General features: G+C 34.2%; 1 pseudogene; it reads right to left on the reverse strand.

The window, feature by feature from the left end:
• Positions 1-1503: 1503 nt before the first annotated feature.
• On the reverse strand, positions 1504-20544 carry LOC122054677 (annotated as a pseudogene).
• Between the last annotated feature and the right edge of the window lie 143 nt (positions 20545-20687).

Consider the following 20687-nt stretch of genomic DNA (forward strand, 5'->3'; position numbering starts at 1 on the left):
GGTTAAATGATCCAGATTTTCTAAGGTGCAATATACCAAGTACGATGGTGGATTCAGTAGGCTATTCTGAATCCATGCTGCTTGTTAATTTTAACAACGTTAAACATCATTTCTCAGAAGTTATACCATCTCTGATGCTTGAAGATGACTTGGCCATCTAGGCAAAACAAATAAAAAGGCTCCTTAACTCCATCAGCATATCATGGTAATATGAGCGTTTACACTTCCTAGAATTAAGAAAGATGAGGATTAGTACTTGTATGATGATGAGGATTGCAAAATAGAAAATAATTAGATTTGAAATGATAACAATTTCTAAAGGAAATGACTAGAAATTAATACTTACTTCATGTTATGGTGTTCCGGAATGTATATGGTGGCTATGTGCAATTATGTTTCATGAGAATTTGCAAAAAAAAAGTCTTGCTGAGGTACAGCCACCAGCTCATGCCAAAATCATTAATGATTTGTTCCCAAAAGATAATATCTAAGTAATTGATTGCTAGAAAGTTTCAAGAATGCACAGGCAAAGATTAATCATTCTACAGCAATCAATGCAGGAGTTTAACCCTAACAAAGCCTAGGCATCTGCAACGACAACAATACTGTCGCAACACTGTCACGAAGGGTTAGTCTAACTCTAAGAACAATTGATATATCTGTCTCCAATGGTCCACTTGTAATGCTAATTTCACTGTCACAACCATCATAAAAAAAAAAAAAGAATAATTGGGACGATTTACCTCACCGTCACTATCTGTTGCTGCTCATGATGGTTTTGGAAATCATTGCAGAAACACTCTTTTGTAGTGTGGAGAGAGAAAGAGAAAATTCATAACATACATAATCAGAAAAAGCTGGTGCATATGATGAGTAATGAAAGAAGCAGTAGCGTACAGTAGGAGAAGAGGCAAAAACTGAAGTAGCCTAATATTTGACAGGGAGATGAAGGAACCCGTAATAACTCAAATTTCTAGTTCATATAGTAATTTCAGGCAACAAAAAAAAAAGGATCGTTTTAGTTTACCCTGTGGCCAGGTTTTTTCCTCTACTGTAGGTAGTCACACAATCTCAAATGGCAAGTCTCACATATTTGTCAGCTAAGTTAAATAAATATTAAATTATTTATGTACACTATCAATAGTAGGCATATGGAAAAATGTGATAGAAATTTTGGTACCATTCTGTAAGCAGAAAAAGACCGGTTAAATTCCGGTAAAGATGACTTGTCGAAGACAGTATTTTCAGATTTATATATATATATATATCAGAAGTTGGCATTTAAAAGGATCAAAAACATCTTAATGGATCGTCAATAATCCAGACATGTTAGTCCCATGATCACAAGGAGGCATAAGAAACAAAAAAATGGTCCCAAGATGATAACCTACGTACCTCTGCTGATGCAGCATCAAAATGACTGCTCAATCTCCTGAAGAAAAAGAATCATATCATAAAAGCAACTCAGACAAACATAATCAAGATAAACTCTGAGAGATGGACTCACCTTGGTTTATCAGTCTTTGCAAAATGTTTTGACATTATTGAAGCCTGTAATAGAATAATAAGAATTAAGCATTTGAAGAGCAAAGAGAGAGAGAAAAGTCAAATAGTTTAAGAAAATTTTAATGAGAACGCTAAGTAATTTAAAAGAACATCATGTTCTTTTTGGTATCCAACAGATAAGGTTCGTCAATGCACCCCTTCACAGCCATTTTATCGATCCAGATGAGGCGATACAATTGAAAGATGCTTTTCAGGGGAAAAAATTTGAATCATCAAGAAAACTAATATAACTTCTCAAAAAAGTAATTTTCAGCATTAAATTACTGATCTTGTGGTAAAATAACAATCACAATATATTAGAACATATTATGATTGGCTTGATGATAAAACAAGAAGTTAACAAAATATTTAAAAGTGAAACTCATTAAGTTATCAGTAAAATAAAAAGATTACATTAAAATATTTCATATTACAGAAAACAAACAAGTGATATCCTGGACTTCAACTCAATAAAGAAATAAGATTCATATAACATACCCCTAATAGTCGGGACAAATAGTCTTTGATGATAATTGGCTTGATGAAGACGATTATGATAATTGGTTATATCAAAATTGTTACTTTTAAATTTTATAATAATTTACTGAGATAATATATTTGCTAATGAAATGATAGTTAATACTAAATTTATAGTATCTTGTAGATACATTGCAAAATATTAATAGAATAATACTATTTATATGTTAATTAAATTATTAAAATAGTATTTCAGTGATAATGATTTTCTAAATAAACTAATATAGAAATGAAGGTTTAAAAAACAATGTATAAAAGCAACATGCAGTCAATTTAACACATAACATGTTTGGTATGAGACTATGCTAACATACATCAAGCACACACTCCATATTCTATTAAATGTAAATTATATTGGCAATGACACACAAGATCATTTGTTGTAAGTTTACATCTCCCATATATCTGATTATCTTAGAAATTCAAGTAGGGAAAATTACATTTATTAAAGAACATGTCAAATTAAGTATTCTAAGAAACACAGTTCCATATAAATTATTTTGTGTATGAACCTCAGAAACTAATAACTTGAACTCAAGAAACTAGAATTTGTTTGGGTGGGTTATACCATATGCAGCCTCAAACACAAGCAAGTATTGTCTCAAAGCATATGCCTATGTACTACAAGCAATGTATGCAATCCGTTTCCAAAATAGCAATAAAACATTATAATATATAAAACAAATACTATATTTCATTAGTAAGATAATACTTGCATAAGCCTACATAACAATATATGCAATCACTTTCTGGAATAGTGATAAAATTTTACAATGTATAAAATAAACACTACTTTTGACTCATAAGGTAATATTGCCTATAAATTATGGTCCATTTTTTACAAACATATGACAAATTAATGACATATAAGTTTCAGAATAATAATATAAAAACTTAAGGTGTGGATATATAAAGATGGCAACAAATGTTTTCTAAGTATAATTTTACCAAATACTACACGAATACACATGATAAAGTTGTTTCATAAAGTAATTTCAAGATACACTTTACCGAATTTAGCAATGTATCTTAGCATTAAGTTTTTTTTTAAAAAAAAATGTTGATGATTTGATGCAGTAACAAACCTATCATCTTATATGATAATGTAATCATGACCATGACATTAAAAGATAATATACTTTCTCAACATGTTAAAAAAATATAACTTATAAGTCCACAAGAAAAACTTTCTCCCATTACTTCGAGAATTATATCCATAGAGTCAAACTGCACCACAGTTTTAAAATTGCATATTCATCAATGCACTGGAACACCAAAAAAACAATATGATTGGAAGAAAATCTTGACCTGTTCTTGAATGATGCTGCTAGCTTCAACAAGCTGAGCTTCAAGCTCAAGTTCCTTTTCAGTTGCCTCACAAGTAACTTCTGCTTCCTTTTGCTCATCTTGCAATTGTGTCATCCTCGCCTGCCTCAAGAAGAACCATAAAAATAAAACAAAAAAGAACAACCAAGTTTTATCCCACTAGGTGGAGTCGACTATATGAATCCTAAACCAAAAATATAAAAATAAATAAATAAATGATGGGAAAAAAGCTCTTATGGAAGGACCAAGTAATCAGACCTTTATTGAAGACATCTTAGTCCACAAGCTCTCTTCTATCTGATCTCTGGCCATATGGAAAGGTAGATCAAAGACATCCTGCTAAAAAATCCATTAGGGAAGTTATCTATTAGAAGAAAATTTTTCCCCAATACCCATACAGACTCTCAGAAATTTAAAAGGAAAGGAGTTAGATATCAACCCATCTTTCCACCTAATGGGGATTGAGGAGGTTTTGCATCCTGTTTTTCATTCAGAGCACTAATTTGTTGTGGTGGGCCATTTGGAGCATTTAGAAAGTCACGCATATCCACTTGGAACTGGGTTTCTATCATTACCACCTGCTACAACCCTATCCTTGTCCTCAAGGCTAAAATGAGGAAATTGAGTTCTAAGAGTGAAATCATCCTCCCACATTGTGTCAATCATGTCCTTGGCCTTCCATTTGACTAACCATTGACGAATCACTTCGCCATTATGAACAATGTGTCTACTAGCAATCACATATTCGGGTTCCACTTCATCTTCAAGTATCACCTCCAGTCCATTGGATAGATCTACTTGTACATTATATTCTCCAATAGCTTTCTTAAGTAACGATACATGAAAGATGGGATGAACTCGAGAATGAGGGGGAAGTTTGAGCTTATATGCAACCTCTCCATATTTTTGCAATAACCTGGAAAAATCCATAATATCTTGCTGCCAATTTTTGATTAATCCTCCTAGAAACCATGTGCTGCTTGTGGGACCTTAATTTAAGGAACACCATTCTCCTATTGCAAATTGTAGTGGCTTTCTCTTTTTATCAGCATATCTTTTCATATATTCTTGTGCCCTAGAAAGATTGTATTTAAGTTGAAGGAGAGCTTCATCCCTATCAAATAACTCCCTTGCCACTACCTCAACTTTAGTTTCATTTGTTAAGAAACGAGTTAATGTAGGAGGCTTTCGACCATAAACTACTTCAAAAGGAGTTTTACCAATAGATATATGAAAAGAAGTATTATACCATAATTCTTCCCATGGTATTCAATAAGCCAAATTTTCAGGCGGTTCAAAAGCAAAACAACGTAAATATCCCTTCAAACATCTATTCAAGACTTCAATTTGTCCATCTGTTTTAGGATGGAAGAGCTCATCTTAAGCATTGTGCCCTACAGTCGACATATTTCTTTCCAAAAGTGACTAACAAATAATGGATCTTGGTCACTAATAATGGATTTAGGAACTCGATGGAGTCATACAATTTCTCGAGCAAACAATTCAGCTACGGTCTTGGCTGTATTCGGATGTTTCAACAAAATAAAATGTGCATATTTAAATAACCGATCCACCACAACAAAAACAGCTTCATGCCTGCTTGATTGAGGAAGCCCGGTGATAAAATCCATAGAGATGTCATCCCATATTAGGTCCGGAATCCGAAAAAGGTTGGAGTAATCCTCCAGGAACGGTTGCATCATATTTGTGTCTTTGACACACATCACAAGATTACACAAACTCTTGTACACAACGCTTCATACCTCTCCAATAAAGATGACCTGCTAACCTTCTATAAGTTTTCAAGAAACTGGAATGTCCTCCTAAAGGGGAAGAATGAAATTCCTTTAGGAGTAATTGTATCAAAGGAGAAGAAGCAGATATAACAAGCTATTGTCATAGTATAGAACTCCTTCTTGCATCTCAAAACCTGGATGAGAACCTGGATTATTGGTTAAATCAGCCATAATTTTCTGCAATTGATGGTCTTGTTTAGCTTCTTCAATAAGATTTTCACCTTCCTCCCACGTAGGGTAAGACACTAAGTGTGATATTCACCTTCTTCATATATTCTAGATAATGAATCAGCAGCAACCCTGACTTGTAAATAACTTCAAATTGGTAACCTAATAAATTGGTCATCCAACATTGTTGATCTATGGTTGTGATCCGCTGTTGTAGTAAATGTTTAAGGCTCTTTTAATCAATATATACTATAAAAGGTCTCCCAAGAAGATAGGGACGCCAATGTTGAACTGACAAAACCAAAGCCATCAATTCTTTTATATATGCAGATTTTGACAAATTCCCTTTTGATAAAGCTTTACTAAAATAACCAATTGGCCTTCTATTGTGCATTAATACAGTACCAATTCCTCTTCCAGAGGCGTTACACTCGATCTCAAAAGACTTGGAAAAATCTGGAAATGCAATAACTGGGAAACTAGTCAAGAGTCTTTTGAGTTCCAAGAAAGACTCTAAAGAAGTTGATCCCAAGTGAAAATAATCCTTCTTAGTCAATTATGTCAAAGGCTTAGCTACCTTAGCATAATTTTCTACAAATTAACCCATCAACCCCCAAAAAAAACCTCTTACTCCTTTGCCATTCTTTGGAATCGGCCAATCCAAAATATATTGAATTTAGAAGGATCAACTGAAACACCTTGTCCGGAAATGATATGACCCAAATATTCCGCTGTTGTCGTGCCAAAACTACACTTCTTGGAGTTAGCCACAAACTGATTCTAAAGAAGAACTTCCAACACCATAGAAAGATAAGACAAATGTGCAAGTTAATTGGAACTGTACACTAAAGTATCATCAAAGAAAACCAGTACAAACTTACGAAGGAACAACCTAAATAAATCATTCATTGCTGCTTGAAAGGTTGAAGGGGCATTAGTGAGCCCAAAAGGCATAACTAAGAACTTACAATTTCCATTGTGAGTGCGAAATGCAGTCTTATGAATGGCTTCCTCCTTTACTCTAATCTGATCAATTTCAAATCAATTTTTGAAAAAATCATAGCTCCAAATAACTTATCAAGTAGTTCATCTACCACAGTGATAGGGTATTTATCTAGAATTCTGACCTTATTTAATCCTCTATAATCAGCACACATTCTCCATGATGAATCTTTTTTTTTTACCAATAAAACATGACTAGTGAAAGAACTTACACTTGGCCAAATAATGCTGATTGCAACATTTCTTGAACCTGTCTTCCGATTTCCTCCTTTTGATGGTGTGGGTAACAATATGGATGCACACTAATAGGACTTTGCCCTTCTTGAAACACTATAGCATGTTGTTGACTTCGCTTAGGTGGCAACCTATTTCTTTCTTTGAAAACTACAGAAAATCTTTCCAATAAATGTGATACTTCCAGTTGTTGTGATGCATTCAATTCTAATTCTGATAGTAATGTTGTGTGAGAAGGAACTCCCTTTGCTACCCATAAAAACCCATCAATAGTAAGAGAATGCCCTTGCAAAAGGCAATATAGGGAGCAGGCCCCCTTTTTCCTGTTTGTTTACCCTTCTTCGCTGCCTCCAACTTACCTTGTAGTCATCTCCTTCCAATCCATTACAACTTCCCTAATGTTTTCAATCAAGAAACTCCCAATTCTAATACATATGCCTCTGTTTTCAACTCAAAAGTTCCCAAGTGAATGTATAACTCGAGGCACTTACCTTTAGTAAACATTTTATGCCCATCACCAAGTTTAATTCTCAATTTCCTTGTCTCTTGCACCTTCAATCCGAGAGCTACAATTAATTTAGGAGAAATAAAATTATGGTTGGCTCCACCATCTATAAGCACCACAATATCAATCCCTATTATTTTGCCTTCTAACTTCATGGTTCTACCTGAATTCATACCCAATAATCCCATAAATTTACACTCTAACTCCTCATCTTCTGAAGTCTTTGCCTCAAGACTCACTATCTCTCCATCTGAATTTAATCTTTCATTTTCTTTTAACACTAATAACTTCAATTGTTTCTCTGCACATTGGTGAAGGGGGTGGAATTTTTCACCACATTTGAAGCATAATCCCTTGGCCCTTTGTTCCAATAATTCTAGGTAGAAATCGAACGAATTCCTCTTAATTTTTCCATGAACCCTCGCTTATCTCCTTCTCCTTTTCGTGCTGTAGAGGCTTGGGAGAAAAAAGGATTTTTATTTGATGCGGAACCTGCAATACTAGCTTCCTTAGAGGCACGGATCTTTTTGGAACCCCATCCTGATGTTGTACTAGTTCTGCCCATTTGAAAAGACTGACCCAATTTCCTTTGAATTGAATTATACCCAACATATGGTCTAAAACTGCCCGAACCCTAGCCAAAATTGCTCCATAACTTCTCCTTCCCAAATGTCTTTTGTGAAATCCCCCTTTCCTCTAACAGTTCCTCTTCAACATCCTTTGCCATGCACATTAATTGCCCTCTAGACAATGGATTTAGCGTTCGAACTCTTCTTCGGATATGAGATTGTAATCCACTCATGAAATAGCCAATATACTGCTCTTCTGGTAGACGTGGAACTTGTGAAGAAATCAACTCAAAGGCTTTAATAAATTCTTCTACATTTCCAATTTGTTTTAATGTTGCCAATTCTTCAAAAGAATTTTCATGTCTATGCCTTCCATAATGAGCAATCCGAGATGAAGCAGATATAACACGTCTATTGTTATAGTATAGAACTCCTTGTTGCATCTCAAAACCTAGATGAGAGAACCTGGATTATTGGTTAAATCAGCCATAATTTCCTGCAATTGATGGTCTTGTTTAGCTTATTCAATAAGATTTTCACTTTCCTCCCATGAAGGGTAAGACACTAACCAGTGATATTCACCTTCTTCATATATTCTAGATAATGAATCAGCAACAAACCTGATTTGTAAATAACTTCAAATTGGTAACCTAATAATTTGGCCATCCAATATTGTCGATTTATGGTTGTGATCCACTGATGTAGTAAATGTTTAAGGCTCTTTTAATCAGTATATACTATAAAAGGTCTCCCAAGAAGATAGGGACGCCAATGTTGAACAGACAAAACCAAAGCCATCAATTCTTTTATATATGCAGATTTTGACAAATTCCCTTTTGATAAATCCTTACTAAAATAACCAATTGGTCTTCTAATTTGCGTTAATACAGTGCCAATTCCTCTTCCAGAGGCGTTACACTCAATCTCAAAAGGCTTGGAAAAATCTGGAAATGCAATAACTGGGAAACTAGTCAAGAGTATTTTGAGTTCCAAGAAAGACTCTAAAGAAGTTGATCCCTAGTGAAAATTATCCTTCTTAGTCAATTATGTCAAAGGCTTAGCTACCTTAGCATAATTTTCTACAAATTAACCCATCAGACCCAAAAAAACCTCTTACTCCTTTGCCATTCTTTGGAATCGGCCAATCCAAAATATATTGAATTTAGAAGGATCAACTGAAACACCTTGTCCGGAAATGATATGACCCAAATATTCCACTGTTGTCGTGCCAAAACTACACTTCTTGGAGTTAGCCACAAACTGATTCTAAAGAAGAACTTCCAACACCATAGAAAGATAAGACAAATGTGTAGGCCAATTGGAATTGTACACTAAAATATCATCAAAGAAAACCAATACAAACTTACGAAGGAACAGTCTAAATAAATCATTCACTTGAAAAGTTGAAGGGGCATTAGTGAGCCCAAAAGGCATAACTAAGAACTCATAATTTCCATTGTGAGTGCGAAATGCAGTCTTATGAATGTCTTCCTCCTTTACTCTAATCTGATGATACTCCAATTTCAAGTCAACTTTTGAAAAAATCATAGCTTCAAATAACTTATCAAGTAGTTCAACTACCACAGGGATAGGATATTTATCTAGAATTGTGACCTTATTTAATGCTATATAATCAACACACATTCTGAATGATGAATCCTTTTTTTACCAATAAAACATGACTAGAGAAAGAACTTACACTAGGCCAAATAACCCCGATTGCAATATTTCTTGAATCTGTCTTTCGATTTCCTCCTTTTGATGGTGTGGGTAATAGTATAGATGCACACTAATAGGACTCTACCCTTCTTGCAACAATATAGCATGTTGTTGACTTCGCTTAGGTGGCAACCTGTTTCCTTCTTCGAAAACTGCAGAAAATCTTTCCAATAACTACGATAATTCCAGTTGTTGTGATGCATTCAATTCTAATTCTGATAGTAATGTTGTGTGAGAAAGAACTCCCTCTGCTACCTGTAAAAACTCATCAATAGTAAGAGAATGCCCTTGCAAAAGGCAATATAGGGAGCAGACCCCCTTTTTCCTGTTTGTTTACTCTTCTTCGCTGCCTCCAACTTACCTTGTAGAGTGACTAAAAGATCTTCATGATGGAACGGCATAGTCATCTCCTTCCAATCCATTACAACTTTCCCCAATGTTTTCAATTAAGAAACTCCCAATTCTAATACATATGCCTCTGTTTTCAACTCAAAAGTTCCCAAGTGAATGTATAACTCCGGGCACTTACCTTTAGTAAACACTTTATGTCCATCACCAAGTTTAATTCCCAATTTCCTTGTCTCTTGCACCTTCAATCCGAGAGCTACAGTTAATTGAGGAGAAATAAAATTATGGTTGGCTCCACTATCTATAAGCACCACAATATCAATCCCTATTATTTTGCCTTCTAACTTCATGGTTCTACCTGAATTCATACCCAATAATCCCATAAATTTACACTCTAACTCCTCATCTTCTGAAGTCTTTGCCTCAAGACTCACTATCTCTCCATCTGAATTTAATCTTTCATTTTCTTTTAACACTAATAACTTCAATTGTTTCTCTGCACATTGGTGAAGGGGGTGGAATTTTTCACCACATTTGAAGCATAATCCCTTGGCCCTTTGTTCCAATAATTCTAGGTAGAAATCGAACGAATTCCTCTTAATTTTTCCATGAACCCTCGCTTATCTCCTTCTCCTTTTCGTGCTGTAGAGGCTTGGGAGAAAAAAGGATTTTTATTTGATGCGGAACCTGCAATACTAGCTTCCTTAGAGGCACGGATCTTTTTGGAACCCCATCCTGATGTTGTACTAGTTCTGCCCATTTGAAAAGACTGACCCAATTTCCTTTGAATTGAATTATTCCCAACATATGGTCTAAAACTGCCCGAACCCCAGCCAAAATTGCTCCATAACTTCTCCTTCCCAAATGTCTTTTGTGAAATCCCCCTATCCTCTAACAGTTCCTCTTCAACATCCTTTGCCATGCGCATTAATTGCCCTCTAGACAATGGATTTAGCATTCGAACTCTTCTTCATATATGAGGTTGTAATCCAATCATGAAATAGCCAATATACTGCTCTTCTGGTAGACGTAGAACTTGTGAAGAAATCAACTCAAAGGCTTTAATAAATTCTTCCACATTTCCAATTTGTTTTAATGTTGCCAATTCTTCAAAAGGATTTTCATGTCTATGCCTTCCATAACGAGCAATGAGAGTGTGTTTATTCAGTCTCCTTAAGAAGATTAAACCAATGAATGATAGAGCCTTCCATACTTACATGTGCCAACTTGGCCTTAACTTCATCAAAAGTATTTTGTACTTCTAAATAAATTTCAGCCCTAGTAATCCATGCCACTAGATCCCAACCATCAAACATTGATAATTCTACTTTCTTAATAGACATACTGTACTCCTCCAATTGATCACTTTGATGTTCTTGAGGCTCAGATTGAGATGGCTCATCAACAGAAATTGATGCCTCCTTCAATGGTGTTGCTTCAACCCTTATTCCTAATTGCTTGCTGATCTCTTGTAAAAGAGAACCATGTTGTTGTACTCCATACATCAATTGTTGCATAATACCTCTGATTTCCTCCATACTTCCTTGCGTCGTCACCCTCTCTTCCAAAACATTAACCCACATCTTTGGCATTCCTTCTAAGCATACAACCCCTCTTACATCCGGCAGGTCGGACCAATGTTAGGGTTCCAAAACTCAGAATAAAGGTACACACAGAATTGTATTAGAGTTAACAAAAAAAGTACAACAAGAACACTCAAATCTGATAGAGAAACTCTCTCCACCAGCCAAAGACCATACTCTCTTTTAATAATAATTCTTAGATCCCTTCCCCACTAACTTATAATCACACACATACTCTAAACATGAAAACATAACTACCACAAAGACATAACTGGCTCTACAATATAAACTGCCTACTGCCCTTTTTTGTGTTTTAGCCCTCTTGGAATATACAATTCATGTTTTAGGCCTGTTTGCCTCATGATCCAGATAATCCAGCATATTTCCACCAGAAGCCAGGTTCACATCTGGAACTGGGTTTCTATCACAAACACAATGGAAAAAATTAAAAGAAAGGGCATCCTACGGCCCCCATCCTGCCATGATATTTGACATGTAATCATCATAGAGATATGGATAGACATTATCCTAAATTTCAACTGCACAAGGAGTCTCAATAATCAAATAAGAATTAAATTTAAAATCATAAATTATTAATGCATAGAACGTAAGAAAGCCCTCAGATCAGAGTTCTCTGCCATCAGATCTTGCTTCTTCACCTCATATGCATCAACCTGAAGATGGATTTAGAGAATTGAAATACCAGTAGCTAAAATCCCCAACAATTTTTGCTTAGAGATGTTGATATTTCTCTTACTATCATCTTATAAAAGTCACTGTCAGCCTTCTTTCCATTCCATGTCCCATGCTAACGTCCTTCTTTCTGGTAAAAGTGATAGTAAGTTTATTCAGATGGAGTAAATTCCAGATGGAGACATCTCTAATCATTGGAAACGGCAATGAAGTGTATTGAAATAAAAGGAATAACAAAAAGAACATAGAAAAGACATTTGTTGACAAGATCAGCTGACCAGGACCATACAAGTATGTCCAACAGGTAATGGGAATTTACAAAATGCAGGAATTATGAAATCGATATGCATGGATCACATGTATAAGCATAATGAGTGCCTGTACTAGGTTCATTATCTCCATGCCTGACCGAGATTGGAATTGACAAAATGCAGGAATTATGAAATCGATATGCATGGATCACATGTATAAGCATAATGAGTGCCTGTACTAGGTTCATTATCTCCATGCCTGACCGAGATTGGAATTGGCAAAATGCAGGAATTATGAAATCGATATGCATGGATCACATGTATAAGCACAATGAGTACCTGTAATAGGTTCATTATCTCCATGCCTGACTGAGATTCCTTTTTTTCCTCAACTAACACTTCCTTTAGTCTCTTCTACCAGCCTTCAGTTTGATGAAGCATTGTTTTATGTATTAAACATGAGCCATAACATTCTTATGCAATAAAAAGAAAAGGTTGTGGAAATGAATGAATACAATGGAAATCATAAGCCTTGCAGCTTTATGTATTCCTTTTCCTCCTTCATTTCATGTGTCTGTTGTGTACGCACTTGCTTATAAGGAGATACATGGTTGTGAAGAAAAAGAGAAAATAAACACAAATATTATACAACATCAAGGGGCACATTTAACTAAAATATGTGGTCAGAACTAAAGAAAAATATCCTAAAAACACAATTCCACCTGATTTCCAATGATCATCTTTTGGAATTCATCTCACTCCTGCCACAACTTCTCAATTTGAGCTTTCAGATTTGCGTTATTTTTAGCCTCCTGTTTGAACATACTTTTAGTTATTTAAAACAAAAATGCCAATAAATAAATAAATCCAATTTGACAACCGTTCAGGTTAGAGTGGCTAGCTCCCTATCCTTTGTAGCTAATTGTGCCTCAAGTCTTTCAACTTTTGCCTCTAATCTTGAAATATCAGATTGCAATCTGTAGAAAACATCTTAAAAAAAAAGATTGAATGGTCATTTATGACTTCTGAGTTCTGACCAATTAATCATTATTTGGTTGACAGTTTTCTGCAGTAAAAATTGAAAATTTTGCCTATGTAAGAACAAGAAGAATGTCAATTTATTTTACAAGTAGATGTGCATGGGAAAAGGAAAGGAAAAGGAAGGGAAGAAAATGACATCACTGGTGGACTTGAGGATTTTGAGCACACTGAATAGATGAACAGAAGTTGAAGCAATTGGCAAGGGTTCTTTCAATTCCTTACCGTGCTCAACTATGAAGAAAGGCATATAGGTAAAAATCATCCATCATTTCTGTGATTGTCGACTATAAGTTCAGACAATTAGTCATGGATCTTTTAATTGCTAACACTCAACTAAGAAAAAAGGAATGGACATGAAAATCATCAGACACTGATTCCTAGTTTGTCAAGTTTAAATCCATGGTCCCTTATAAATCTCATGAATATTGAGTCAACAAATAAAAATCATAACTTGGAACGAGAATAACCAGAAAAATCCACTTCCAGTTACATGCCAACTTAGTGGCCCTTTGCCAATGTTAACCCAAAACAATAGCATAATAAATTTAGTAATAAAAATTGCTAGAAATACCAAATGAACAAAAAAAACACAGTTTCACCTTTGTTTCTGTTCATTAGAGCCCTCTCTAAATTCAATTTCCCGCTGCTTCTGTTGAAGCAAAGAATGAATGCAGTTGCAAGTCCTCGCAATCGAGACCTGTATCTAACATTTCATTCAGAACCGAAAGTAAAAAAAAAAAACCTACAATGTAGCAATTTTCAGAGTAACATTTCTCTGATTTAACAATAAGGAAATCAGAGAAAAATGAACAATGTAGTTTCAAAAGCTTAATGGAGCAGAAAAATGTCTTTCAGAGTGACTGTCCTTTTTTTTCATTAGAACATACCTAAACTGAAGTAAGGAAACTGAAAAATTCAAACATTACTATGCAATGAAACATGTAAGACCTACCTTTTATGAGTTTAGGCACATGTCAACATGTAGGCAATATGAAATTGCCACTATATCTTGAGTAAAGCAAACTGAAATTCAACAAGGGTGTGTCGTTACAATTTTGACAAGATCTGATCAAGTACCCAAAATGACAAAAAAAAACAGAGTAGCAGGAATTGTAACAGCATACCATGCCAGAATTATAAACAAGGTCCTCAGATATGATGAGTGGTTCTGGGATTTCTAAAGCAATGCCCCCAATGCTCATATCTTCTAGTGCAACTGATCCTCTTCCAGCTTCCTCAAAATCTATAGCCAATAAGAATGTGAAGTTTCTCTTTACAAGGTAAACTGAAAGAACATTCCAATACTACACAGAAGCTCTTTTTCCTTTATACCACTCACGTACATGTCTCAAAAAAAAAACAAATTTGTTGATACAAGAAAACAAAAATTGACACAATAATGCTCGATCATTATAATGAAATGCCAATAACATCTGCACATTATCTGCTTATATCAAACTTTCTTGTCAAAGTTGACACCTGACTTTATTTATTTTATTTTTATAAAAGAAAGGGAGTAACTGAAAAAAAAAAATCTACAGAAGCTAGTCTACTTTTGAAAATGAACCTTCAAATGCAAACTTACAAGTTATTGACAACATTGTTTTTAGACCATGATCTTGCCCCCACTTCAACAATAGCTCTTCAGAATCAGTACCAAACTTTTTAGCCGTCATTGTGTTAATGTTGTTGTCCCCCACAGTTTTAATCATAGCAAATATTGTATTGTGTGCAAGATGAAGCACTTCAATGGACGAGTACTTAACATTTGAAATCAAAGAGCTCAGGTGTGCAAGTATAAAGTTAAGCTTATTCCTAGGGCTGAATGGACCAATCTCATCATCTCCAGCAAAGTAGAGTTCTATCTGCCAATCAAAGAAACTAGATAATCCATCACTCAAGCATAACAAATGCATCAAGATGATGTATAAGATAGAATAAGCATTGTAACTCATTCGTGTACAATATTCTTGCAGTTTGAACTAACTTATCCGCTATTTGAAGCACCTCATCAATGGATGAATGCAGTAGCAGAACTAACTTGAATTGCAGTTGTCTAACATCCAATAACCTCTGACAAGAGCCAAAATTGTATGAACAATTTTAAACAAATTAGCTCATAATGCTGCATTTTAAAAAACCAACACTCAACATTCTAACAGCCAGCAGTCTTGAGGTATATACCTGATATAATTTACTTTTAACCATAAATGAAGTAAACCAACACAATTTATTATGTAGAAAAAAAAAATAATGCATCTCTGAACACTCGTATAGGAAACATGACATTGTTACGATCTAAAAGCTTGAGCTTTGGTATAAGTGATGAGTTGATCAAATTTAACATGGTACTACAGAAGAAGCTCTTATGTTCAAAATCCATCTATGTCAGTAATGTATACCTGTAAAATTCTTGTACTACAGAAGATCCAAACATGAAAGGAAATTACTAAAATTTAAATGCACAGGTTGATTTTTTAGGATAAGTGATAAGCCAATAAATCAGCAATTGCTAGTAAAAACACAGTGGATACTTGAAGAAGGTCGATACTTGAATTTGGCAAAAGATTTCTACCCCAGTCTAACAACGGATAGCCAAAAGCTCTTTTGTTCTTCGAGCAATAGAGCAAAATGCATCATTTTTTTCCGCAGTGTAAAAAACAAAAAACAAAACACAAAAACAAAAAAAAAGACGGCTCCTTGTTCAGTGAGGCTTTAGTAATACTCACCTGCTTCTCTGCGTGCAGCGGATCATCCTCCGATAGAGGTGGAAGGCAGAAGGCAATCAATCCGCTTTCCTGCACTTGCTCCAGCCATGATCTCTTTACTCAGCCAGGACAGCCAGAGAGATATCCAAACGCCTCGATCAACCTACGGGATTTTTAGGGTTCTACCACATTGATGTGGAGACCTGCTTTTCCCCTCTCTCCTGACACTCTCACCTCCCGGTCCCACCCTTTTTTGACTTTTATATCCCTTTTCGGCGTCTATGTTTTTTATTTACAAATTTTTATTTCTTTTTAATCAGTTTTTTTATCAAATTTTTTTTAACGGTTTTATTTTTTAATCAGTTCTTTTTATCAATTTTATACTTTTTAAATAATTTTTTATTATATATTTATCATGATAAATCATATTTATTTAATATTAAAAAATAATCTAATTTTTTAATATTTTATTTATTTTTTAATTATATATTTTCACATTCCACACCCTCTCTTCCCGCTCCATCATATTATTTACCTTTATACTATTTTTTTATTCCATTTTTTTTATTTTTTATTAAGTATTTTCTCGACAAGAATAACATATTTGTAATCTTAGATCGGATTCTATGTCCCTAATTTTCTCTGTCCCTGTATTCCACTCGTCGCCTCAGCCCACTATCGGCGACCTCTAGCCGTCGTCCCGACCAGAACTATACCCTAGGGGGAAGGTGAACCCAGGAGGATCGCCATTGACACGATCGACATCGGTATTCGACCGAATCTAAACAGAGACTCAAATCGACGGTGAAGGAAAGTCTGCTCAGATCCGACAAAATTTTGACGCTGATCGCGCCGATGCTACCTCACTACGTTCACCTTCCCCCTATGATATAATTTTAATCGAGGCGACAACCAAGGGCCTCCGGCGGTGTCACCGACGATGGGCTGAGGCGACGAGTGGGAATAAGAGCAGGTGATATTGGAATAGAGGATTGATCTCTTGTAATTTTTTTTTTTTTAAATAGTAGATTTTAGGGGTTATTATTTATAAAAAAATTAAAAGTAAAATATGGATAAAAAAAAAATGATGAAAAAATAATAAACAAAATTTATTAAAAAAATTAAAGAAGTAAATACAATTGAAAAAAATTTAAAGAAGTAAATAAAATTAGAAAAAAATAATTTGTTATTTAAAGAAAGATATGTGAAAAAATCATTTAGTAAAGGAGAGAGAGGGGGTGGGTTGTCAGAGGGGTGGAAAAAGTAATTTACATTGATGTGAGATTGTCTGGATAATATAAATTAAATTTGTAATTTATAACGACATTTTTTTATAAAAAAAAGTCTTAAATATTGAAAAAAAAAACTAATTTTCTTAAAATATTAAACTTATTTTAAAATGACTTCTAAAAATCAATAAGATGCGCAAGGTGTTCTTTTATCGACCAGAGAAAACCCTCCTATTTATTGATGGGATGAGTTAAATTTTATCTATTTAATAGGTAGGGTATAATTCACCACACTAATAAAGAGGTAGGGTCCAGGATTCATCGAGATATAACCAACCCTAGGCCAAGCATGACGACTAATTCCAACAGGTCAATCGTACGTGTCGGACGCGGGCCATCGTTTGGTCGTCTGGTTTGATATGATGGACTAGATCTCTACAAATGCAGTCTTACCTACGTTTGGTCGTGTGTGTACTAGCGGAGGCTGGAAGTGTTGATTTTGTCTTCTTTTGTTCAGCTTACTTGTAATTTATACAGGTAAATCATATATGTCATTAAAAATACCGAACTCGTTAAGTCATCTGGACTTTAAAATGGTTCGTGAAAATAACCTCCTCTACGTAAAATAGTCTAATATCCGTAACTTACTAATCATTCTTGTACTGAGTTGGAGATTACGGATTTACGGCGACAAATGAAAAGTAGTCCATATCATTGTAGAACTTTTCAGACATGTTATTTTTTATTTCTCACGAATTTATGACACCAAGATTTTTCTTTTTTATTTTAGTTCTACGAATTGAAAGGAAAATTAATTAGCTGTAAAATTATTATCAAGTGATTTTAAAATTGGTTTGAATTGCTAATATCATAAACATACTATCTAATATTACTAGGGTAAGGAAAAGATTTAATCGAGTTTAGTTCTATTATTTTAAAAGTTTATTTTTTTAAAATATCAATTATTTTGATTAAATTGGTTAATTTGATTAAATTGATTATATCAAATTCGGTTATGTTCAAATCAAAACCAAAAATTTAAAATTATTAATTTTGTAATTCATGGCTCTTCTATTCCTCCTATTTCCTATTAAAAAATCTGAATTTTATTTTTTACAAAATTTCGGTAGTTTATTAAAAAAAAATAATTTATTTAGTTTTGATTTAAATGGTTTGAAGAATTTGATTATTAACTGATTATTCACCAATCTCGTTGAATAATTTGGATATCATAAATTAAATCGTAATTTATATAAAATGCAAATTTCAATTTATAATTTACCTTAGGGCTTTAATTTTTCATTTGATTTTTACTAGTATTCAAATCGAATATTGTAAAGGCATGTTATTTTATATTTTGAAAATATTTTTGTTTCTCACAAATTTATGATTTTAATTTTGCAAATGTATCATTTAAAATTTAAAAATATACCATTTAATTTTGAATTTTTTTAAAGAAAATTCATAGTGCCAATTCACTTAAATATATCTAAGTCACGTTTTTGAGTTTATTTTTAATTATATTTTAAATTCAGTCGTATTAGCATGTGTCTAATTTCATTTAGAATTTTAAAATATTAAACGGATAAATTTACAGTCTATGATTTTTCTTTTTTATTTTAGCTCTACAAATTGAAAGGAAAATTAAGAACCACGGTAAAATTATTATGTTAAAATGAGTTTGAATCACTAAAATAAAATAGTCTAATAATTTTCCCTAACTTTTTTTCCCGTAACCTTCCAATCAGTTGTTAGGATACTTTAGAAATTATGCAAGAATGATTAGCTCCAATCATTTTGTTAATAATTTATTATAACGAGAAAACTCGAAATCATCACTAATATTAGGATTTACCATTACTAATAATTTATTACAACAGAAAACTTATAATATATCTACCGCTTTGAGTTGACTAATCAAGAATCCACAAATTACGTACACTCCATTATGAAAAACACTCCTTTTTAAAAATAATTCGGAGATAAAGAAATCTCGTATAAGATCAAATACAAGAAATACAAACAAGAACCGCAACCTATGTTACAAAGAAATCGAAAACTATTTATAGCATGAACATTTACTTAGTTTGTTTTGTTCTTAACTTGAAATAGCCTATTGGTGGTGGAAAATGTAGCAGCATTTGTTCCCCCAAACACCCAAGAACCAGCGATGAATAGCGGAGAAGAAGAAGTTTATTTGAATCCTTGCGAATGTCTTTATATCCGCGGATTAGGCTCCAATCGATTGACCTTACCCTCAATCGATTGCCACGTCAAATCCAGTTGTCCAAAGCTCGCAATGACTCTTTTCTGCTTCTCCCAATCGATTACATAATCGATTATGAGCCTTCAATCGATCACTTGATCGATTCAGAAACTCACTATTTGCTCGCGGACTTCTCTCAATCGATTAGCCAATTGATTTATTGTTTGTCGCGAAATTCTTCTCCCAATCTATTACTTAATCAATTGAGTGACTTTAATCGATCATCTGATTGATTCAGAAGCCATTGATTATCGCGAGAAACCTCACAATCGATCAACCAATTGATTGTATTGACCTTAATTGATTATCTGATTGATTAACGCGCCTTTTATAATTTGTTTCGTGAACCAATCGATTACCTAATAGATTGACCCCTCCAATCGATTACCTAATCGATTAGTAAGTAATAAAAAGTCGCTCTAAACGAGTTTCGTTTTGTATCTGAGATCACCTTGTTTCGATATTCGAGTCAAAAGTTATGACCTTCGGAATTTTGCTATGTCAAAATTTCTCGTTTCATACCAACTCCTTGTTGGATTTACGACGGTTAAGTGTCCAGTTAATCTTTGACCCACTTGGACTTTCTCTTTACCAACTTTCCGTTGGACTTCTTATCACCAAATACAGTTCTCCGACTTCCCTTTGCCAACTTATGGTCCTCCTTAACCCACTTGAACTTTCCTTTGCCTAACTATAGTTAGGACTTTTCTCTTGTCTAACTCTTGAGTTAAAACTTTGCCTCGTCTAACCTTCAATTAAGACTTTGACCTATCCTAACCTCTAATTAGGACTTTCTCTGTCAAGTATTTAGTCCTTCAAGACCTACTTAACTTCTCTCTCACATATTATCAAATATTCGGTCAACCTTGACATCTTCTCATATATTATCTAAACATCGAAATTCAAACTCGAATTCACTCAAGCTTAGTCAACCTTGATTCAAAGACGATTACACTAACAATCTCCTAACATTAGTTTGTGCTGAGACGGGGAGGGCAGCATCAGATGAGAAGCAGCCCGTCATCGTCATTGCATTTGCATCCTTCCATCATTGCCGACCCTCCCATCGCGGACTCTCTTGTCATGGCAGACCCTCCTCTGGATGTTGCCTAAACCTCTTTCGCTCAGTTTCTGTGAATCTCCTTGGAGCTCCAAATCTCGCTCAGC

This window comes from Zingiber officinale, chromosome 3B (assembly GCF_018446385.1).
Source record: "Zingiber officinale cultivar Zhangliang chromosome 3B, Zo_v1.1, whole genome shotgun sequence".
Taxonomy (NCBI): domain Eukaryota; kingdom Viridiplantae; phylum Streptophyta; class Magnoliopsida; order Zingiberales; family Zingiberaceae; genus Zingiber; species Zingiber officinale.